The sequence below is a fragment of the Pan troglodytes genome, chromosome 18, assembly GCF_028858775.2.
Source record: "Pan troglodytes isolate AG18354 chromosome 18, NHGRI_mPanTro3-v2.0_pri, whole genome shotgun sequence".
Taxonomy (NCBI): domain Eukaryota; kingdom Metazoa; phylum Chordata; class Mammalia; order Primates; family Hominidae; genus Pan; species Pan troglodytes.
In genome coordinates, this window is record NC_072416.2 from 80,611,865 (window position 1) to 80,620,224 (window position 8,360).

The window sequence follows — 8,360 nt, forward strand, 5'->3', positions numbered from 1 at the left end:
AGAAAGTGGGTTCAGTGTATACTACTCAGGTGATGGGTGCACCAAAATCTCACAAATCACCACTAAAGAACTTACTCATGTAACCAAATACCACCTGTTCCCCAATAGCCTATGGAAATAAAAAATTTAAAGAAAAAGAACATTTTTATACATGTTTATTGGGATACATAGGCATGCGTTTTTTGGGCTTATGTCTAGGAGTAGAATTTTTGGTTCACTGGCCATGCACATTTTCAATGTGGGTAGATATTGCCAAATAGTTTTTGAAGTAGTTATGCCAATTCATATTGTCAATGCTCCACACTGGAAGACCACTAGGAATACACTTGTAGTGGAAAATGAACAAATTTAGGTTCATTAATTCATTTCAACAAGGGAGAGCACACACGAAGGGGATGGTGAGACGTCTCAAGAAAAGGGTGTTGGGAAGAATTAGGAGATTTGGGCTTCTGTTAGGTGGTTTTGGGAGGGTTCAAGGAAACTGGGTTTTGATCTTACTTGGATACTGTCAGGAAGCCAGGTTAATTCTGTGACTGGGTGGCTTAATCATTTTTATCCAGAAAGCAGGAAGAATGGAATGAGGCTAAACTGGAATTTGAAGAGAAGTAGCATTGACTTACATAAGCCAACATATTAATTTCCCGTGGCTGCTGTAGCAAAGTACTGCAAACTGGGTGGCTTAAAACAGCAGAAATTTAGTTTATTTTCTCGCAGTTCTGCAGACTGAAAGTCTGAAATTAAGGTGTTGGTAGGGCTAATTCCATTTTGGAAGCACTGAAGGAGAATTTATTCCATGCCCTTCTCCTAGATTCTAGTGATGGCTGGCAATCCTTGGCTCTCCCTGGCTTGTAGGTGCATTGCTCCAATCTCTTCCCCTATTGTCCTATGATGTGCTCTCTCTGTCTGTATCCCTAGTCAATTTCTTATAAGGACAATAGCCATACTGGATTAGGTCCCACACTAATGACCTCCTCTTAACTTGATTGCATCTGCAAAAACACCTTATTTTCAAATAAGGGCACGTGAACAGGCACTGGTGATTAAGACATTGACTTATTTCTTGAAGGGATAGGATTCAACCCATAATAGCTGAAATACAGGGTGTTTGGTTGCTTTTGTAGCTTGAACAGTGTTCTTAATTTTGTCTGTGTTCAGATGTGATTAGGGAGGGGTCTTATTGTCTGGTGTAACAGGAAATATGTTCAATGGGAGAATACTATAGCCTAGCTTCCTGTTTTTGGGGTGACTTTTCTCTTTCTCAGTAGCCTCCACTCTTGGTATTGTCAAGCTTGTTAATTTCAGTCATTCTGGTCAGTGTGAATTGACATCTTATTGTAGCTGTAATTTGCATTTCCTTGATGACATTGAGATTGAGCACCTTTTAGGATTCTGGGGGCTGTTTGGATATGCTTTTTTACGAAGTGTTTGTTCAAGTCTATTGCCATTTCTTTATTAGGCTGCCTGCCCTTTTCTTATTGAATTTCTAGAGCTTTTAATATATTCTGAATACAAATTGTTAGGTATATAGTATTGGTAATATCTTCTGCTAAACCATGCCTTGTCTTTCTATCTGCTTACATGAACCAGAGGGATGAGAACATTCCATCAATGGTATGTTTTTACTTTCTTTCATCCATGTATCAGGTATTGTATAGACACAGGCATAGGCCATGAGTTCAGCTTACCATGAACTCCCTGACCTCAACTCCTGCTTCTCTCCCCATGTCCACCCTGCTCCAGCCGTGCTTACTGCTGCCTTTGCCTGGAATGTTCTTTCCTTAGATAATCTCATAACTTGCACACCTCCCTAACTCTTCTTAATGAGGACTTCCAGTGCCACATTTTAATAATTGCATGCTCCATGCCTTACTTATTCCTAGAAATCTGTCTATCTTCCCTGCCTTTCCTCATATCATTCCTTGCCATCTGACATATGACAAGTATTTGTGTACTATCTATCTCCTCCAGAGAGAATGCGAGCTCCATTAGGACAGGTTTTGTTTGTTTGGTTGGTTGGTTTCCTGCTGTATGTCTAGTACTTAGAACAATGCCTGCATATAGGAGCCAACCAATGAATATCTATTGAATAAACAAATGAATGAAGGAAGGAATGAATGATTGAAATGAACAGGTAGGAATGGAACCATGCTGCCCGTATGTTGCTGATCTAATGTGGGACTCACGGTCCAATAGAGAGTTTATAGAAACGAGTTGGTGGCTCTTGTGTGATATTCACCAAGCGTCTGGTGACAATAGGATTATACTCTGAGATTTAAGTTTTAAAATTAACATATAATGAATCTTAACAACTGTAAGAGAAGAGATAGCTCCCAGGCTGCAAATCACCTCAGCAATCTGAGATCAAATGAATAAGCATATCTAATGAAAAACGTGTTGGTCAAAGGAATTTTAATCTGTTCATGAAAGCAAAGTGAAAGGAGAATCTTGGAGGCAATTTTTGGCAATATCCACCCAGACTCTGTCCAGGAGAAAGGGGCATTGCCAGCCAACTTGGAGGATTCTGGACCCATTGGCAAGGGCATCCCTCCTGGAGCTGGTTGAAGGCAGTAAGGTCAGTTGGCTTTGGTCCCTTGGTGAAGCCATCTTCAGAGTGTGTTTGCTGCATTAGGTTATCTTGTGCGATGCTCCTACAAGTCCAATGCCTTATAATTCCACTAAGCTTTCAGGTAAAATAGGTTTGGGCCTCCTTATAAGTCAGGGTCTGGGAAGAGAGTCAACTCATTGGGAGAACTTCTAAAAGTTTCTATGCCAGTCATTTATCATTTTATGTTAATAAAATTGATATTGAAGTTTTATAACAAGTCTCATGAGGTCGGGTAATGTGATTCCACAACTAAGAAAAGGAGTAGATCTTGGTGTGCTGGAAAAGTCAGCTTTCAGAACCTCTAAGATTGAGGGCTCAGCCTCTGGGGCTAGTAAAACCATCAGAGGAATGAATTCCACTTCATAAGAACTTTTGACACATAGACTACCAGTTTCTTGGTGGTTGACCTGCACTTGCACTGGGGAGCCTATGGCCATGTTTCCAGAAATTTCCTTTGTATGGAACATCTGATTTTTACCTGTACTCTCATAAGACTTCCTTGCTGGTGAGTTGATGTTAATTTAAGAATTTTAGCTCTTTCAGTCTTAGGTATCATCAGGCATGTCACACTTTCTGTACATTTGCCTTTTGTAGCTAGGGAAGCTGTAAAATGTTTAGGCCTTAGGTCTACTGAAGACTAACCAGTGACCCAATGTAATATTTTTAATTTGACCCTTGACAACTTTATGTTGAGATTTCTAATTTCCTTATCAGATGCAAGGCCACAGTGAAAACATCACCTGTTAGGTCAAGTCTAAACTGGAATCTATGTCATCAAGCTGCCGTATTTAATTACCAATGTCCATAGGCGTTGTGGTTCCTGATTCTATTCCTCTTACACCCTCTTGAAATCAGCTCCATGCTGGGGGTTTCTCATACTACACAGCTGGGAATTCTAGGATTTTTTTTCTTGCCTTCTGTATATTTCTACATAGCAAGCTGTGGTCAAGACATCTTGCTATGTGGCCAAGATGGGGAAAAGGGACTGAGATAGACAAGTACTGCAATATTTGGGTAGTGAGAACCATCACATACTGCAATTTTTGAGTGATGAGAACCCAGCAATGCACTTAATAGACTGCTGAGGGGAGGTAAAGGCCTTGCTCAATCAACTTAATGGGAGAACTGAACATCCAAAGATTGTAACTACCATCTGGGGACTTCTTAACACTTGACTTCATTAAAATTGTTCAGTAAGAAGCCTGACGTTGCCACCATGTTTATACATACAGTTTTTAAGGCAGGCATAGAGAGGGTTACATTTTGTTTAATAGTCTCTTTAGAAAACAAAGAGGTAGTGTATCATTTAGAATGCATGCAGCTGCCAGTAACAAAATACCCAAGTGATAGTGGGTTAAATAATAAAGGTATTTAAATATATACCATAACAAGAAGTTGGTTTCACAGTTCAGGGAGGTAGGAGGGGAATTCACCATCTCTAAGATTATTTTTTGGCCTTTACTTCATGGGGATCAATGGTTGTCACAGCTTCAAGCATCGAGTCCTGCATCCCAAGCAGAAAGGCAGGGAAACAAAAAGACTTTCTTTCTGAGGCACTATTGTTTCCTTATCATGAGGAAGCTTCCCAGCAGGCTTCTCCCCATGTCTCAGTGGACAGAGTTTGGTTGCATGCCCACTTCTAGGCCAATTGATGGGAAAGCAGGAAGGAGTTACTGCAGTGGTTTAGGTCGTCTTGAAGCTGTGAAGAGGTCTGATGCCTTCCCTGGGATGACATGATACCTGCTCTCTACTTCAGCAATATGGGGTATATACTAGCTGGGGGAGTGAAAATAAAAATGTCTTCCACGTGTATATTTTAATCAATTGTATGAACAGTTTTTTAAAATTAGCCTTAAATGTGTAGAGATAACTGTTAAATAAATTCCTCACTGGGAGGAGAGGGAGGAGTGGGTGGGTTTGATGCTGGGATGGGCAGGTATGCAGGTATCCAGGTAGAAGCTTGGCGTCAATTTACCTGTCTCTAGGAAGTTCCTATCCTGTTTCCTCCAGTTAGCCTGCATCTGGGATATAAAAATCTGCTGAAACATCAGCCTCCGTGAACCACACAGCATGACTTGTTACATGTCACAGATGACTGCCCCTTGCCGGCCACCAAACTTGAACCATTCCGTGCAGCCGCTGCCTGTTGTTTCCTGTTATGTTGTTGAGGTAGCACTGCCAAGTTCTAAACACATGCCCTGACTCCATCCAGAGTGGCACCTGCACACAAAAGCAATGCCCAGGGAGTGCCAGGCCGAAATAATTTCTGCAGAGTTAAACTGGAGCATTAAGTGGCAAGTGGAATTTGACAGAGGGGAGGAGCAACCCCACTTTCTGTAAGAACATGAAAAAAAAAACCCCACAGTTATTAAATAAGCTGGGGAAAGAACAAAATTACACAGGGATGAAGAAAAGTCTTTGCTTAGCGTGGCTGAAAAATACCGACCTCACAGATGGGGTAGGGTTGCGCTGGAGGTAGAGCGATGTCAGCGATAAAGAGAGAGAATAAAGGAAGGAAGTCATGGCCAGCTTGCAAAAAGTTGTCTCTGTTGTCTGTTCTGTGAAAGCGCTTGGCAACAACACCGTTAAAATGTAGGTGTTGGTGTGAAGATCCAACAAGGTACATTCTCTGAGTCTGGAGCCACTTCTAAAGGAGCTAAATAAAAATGAAGCAATTAATTGAGACACATTGTATAAAAGAAATCAGTGTAATACCAGATGGAAGGAGTCATGTCTGCAATCTTAGTGGAAAGAGCATTATTTATCGAGCATTGACCTTCTAGTGTGAGCACAGTGCATTCATTATCTCATTTAATTCTTACGATCACCAGCTGAGGCAGGTGCTTTCATTATCTCCACTTGACAGATCAGGAGGATTGTAGCTTAAAAGGCTTAACTCGTAAGTGGAAAGGTCAGGATGTAGACCGAAGCTTTCTGAATCCAAAATCTGTGTTCCTAACCTCTATTCTGTACTGCTGGCCAAAATTAAAAATACTGAAGTGTGATACAAGGAAATTATAACTCTGATTGGATGAACTGAATACTAGGGTTTGTCTGTTCTTCAGAGGTAAGATGATGGTGTGGATTTAGGAATACGTATTATGGACTCTATCGTAAGTGACAGACTCCCACCCTAAAGTGGCTCTAAAAAAAAAAAAAAAGGAGGACATGGACTCCTGTGGTCAGCTGAATAAAGGCACCCCAAAATGTCCACATCCTAATCCCCAGAACCCATGAATATCCACATCCTCATCCCCAGAACCCATGAATATCCACATCCTAATACCTGAAACCCATGAATATGTTGCCTTTTATGGCAGAAGGGGCTTTGTAGATCTGATTAAGTCAAAGATCCTGAAATGGCAGAGATGATCCTGGAATATCTGGGTGGTCTCAACATAAACAAAAGGATCCTTATAAGGGAAAGAGGGAGGTTTGGTTACAGAAGTAGGAGACAGGAGGATGGAAGCAAGAGGTTGGAGCAGTGTTAGGAAGGGCCCCGAGCCGAAGAATGTAGGTGGCCTCTAGAAGCTGGAAAAGGCAAAGCAACAGCTTTTGCCCTAGAGCTTTCAGAAGGAACACAGCCCTGCCAACATTTTGATTTTGGACTTCTGACCTCCAGAACTGTAAGAGGATACATTTTTGTTGTTTTAGGCTATCCTTACCATTATCGTGGTAGTTTTTTATGCCAGCAAAAGGGAACTAATACAACTCCTATACCTGAAAAGCCTAGGGCAGCAATGGCTTCAGGCTTGGCTGGGTCTAGGGGCTCTAATGGGGTGGCCTTGATACTGTCCCTCCTCATGCCTTAACTGCTTTCTTTTGCAATGGCCGTATTCACTGATGGGCTTTCGTTGGGTTGTGGCCAAGCTGAAAACAGTAGCCTCAGGCTTTTGCCTCACCACTGGAGCAATCCCAGTAGCGCAAACTGCACCCCTTTCCTAGTAATGTCTGCAAATGTCCCAGGGCTGACCTGCATGGGCCCAGCTTGTGCCCTGAATGATCACCATGATTCTGATTGGCCAGGTCTCATCATTTTGTCTCAAGGTAGGAGGGGGGTCAGCCCTACGTGAACCTCAGTGACTGTTAAGGTAGAATGGTGCTTTGCAAAGGAAAATCCAGCTGGGCAGGCAAAAGCAGCAGATGCCTACCAGAGGGTGTGAGGCAGGAGCACTGGGACTTGGATTCTTGCTGGTTCTAAGGGAAGCCAGAGAGACAGAATAGAGGTTTCTGTCTCACCAGCAGAGACAGTGAACAAAACCAAAAAACCGTCCCCCTCCATCCTTTTATGGTTCCTAAGTGTGATGATTGGGTTTTCATACTCATGTGTGAAATGTGCCACCCTCAAGCCTTGTTATGATGTGGCGGGCACATTACCCTTACCCATCTGATAAAAAGAAAAGGAAAAACAAAAACTTGGAAATCAATTACAGGCAGCGGTTATGGGGTGAATTCAAGGTCTTGCTGCGATCTGATGGAGAAAGACAGGTGTGAAAGGGACAGGAAAATAAAAAGGAAGGATCCCTTGCTTGCTGGATGGGAGAAACAAGAGGACCATGAGAACGATCCCTTTGGATAAATGGGACCTGATGACACCTCCAGACCCTGAGCTCCTTCCCGGGGTGGGCCTGGCTGTTTGCCGAGAACAGACTCTGCAGAGCAGTCTTTGCACCCCAGCCGAGCTCAGTCTGCTCTGTGAGTCTCTGCATACTACTGGAAACCCCGACGGAGAGTCCCAGCCTTTGGAATTCCCTCACTGAGGCCGAGATTGAGCAGTGCTCACCTTCTAGGCCACCACCCTTCACCCTTGACATTCACCTTCAAAAGTGAGCTAAGAGGCAGATGATATGGCAGCACAGTGGCAGGTACACCCCAGAGCCAGTCCATCTAGAGTATTGTTCCATGTGGCTCACAGAGGGAGCCTCAAGTTTCTACTTCTTTTATTCTTGCTCCCAAGTAAGGGCATCTCTCTTTTGGTGCTTATAACTGAACAGGATGGACACTTTGGCCCCTGGTTCTAAAACCAAGTCGAGTTTTCCTGATCCTTTAGGAGAATGAGTCAGATCATGCCATCCTGTGTTCACAGATTTCTGATAGTTCTTTAGTCCTCTGAGTCAAGGCCAAGTCCTAATAAGGTTTACTTCATCTCACATCAGGGTGCCCTCTGTTGACTGACACCCTCAGCTGTTAGTCTTACCTTCAGGTGATACACAACAGCCACCCTGGTCTCCTTATTTATTTAATTTATTGTCTGTCTGTTCCTGCTTCCTACTATCAGACAACCTTTGTGAGGCCAGGAATTTTTGTCTGTCTTTCTTATTGCCATGTTCTAAGCATCTAGAGGAATACCTGCACGTGTTAGGTGCTCAGTAAGCATAGACTGAGTTGAGGTGATGAATTAACTCAGGCATGTGTGCATGCATGCATTTCACCATCACTTACCAAGTGTGTGCAAAGCACCAGCTAATGAACTAGAAGCTGCAGTCAGCAAGACAAACTCTACATGGTCTCTGCTCTTGAACAGCTCCTGCTCTAGAGGAGAGAATGGCAATCCCATGTGATAATTACTAAAAGGTTGGATAAGCCCAGGGTACTCAGGGGACATGGGGAAGACAGGAGCGCACCAGGGCCGAGATTCCTTCCTGCTTCTGTATACATAATTCCATCTCAAGCCTCCCTCAAGCCTTGTTATGATGTGGCAGGCACATTACCCTTACCCATCTGATGAAAAGAAAAGGAAAAACAAAAACTTGGA

At 43.0% G+C, this 8,360-nt stretch overlaps 1 pseudogene; it reads left to right on the forward strand.

Moving 5' to 3' along the window:
* The first annotated feature begins 6,885 nt into the window (after window positions 1-6,885).
* On the forward strand, window positions 6,886-6,998 carry LOC112205957 (small nucleolar RNA U13; annotated as a pseudogene).
* The last annotated feature ends 1,362 nt before the right edge of the window (window positions 6,999-8,360 follow it).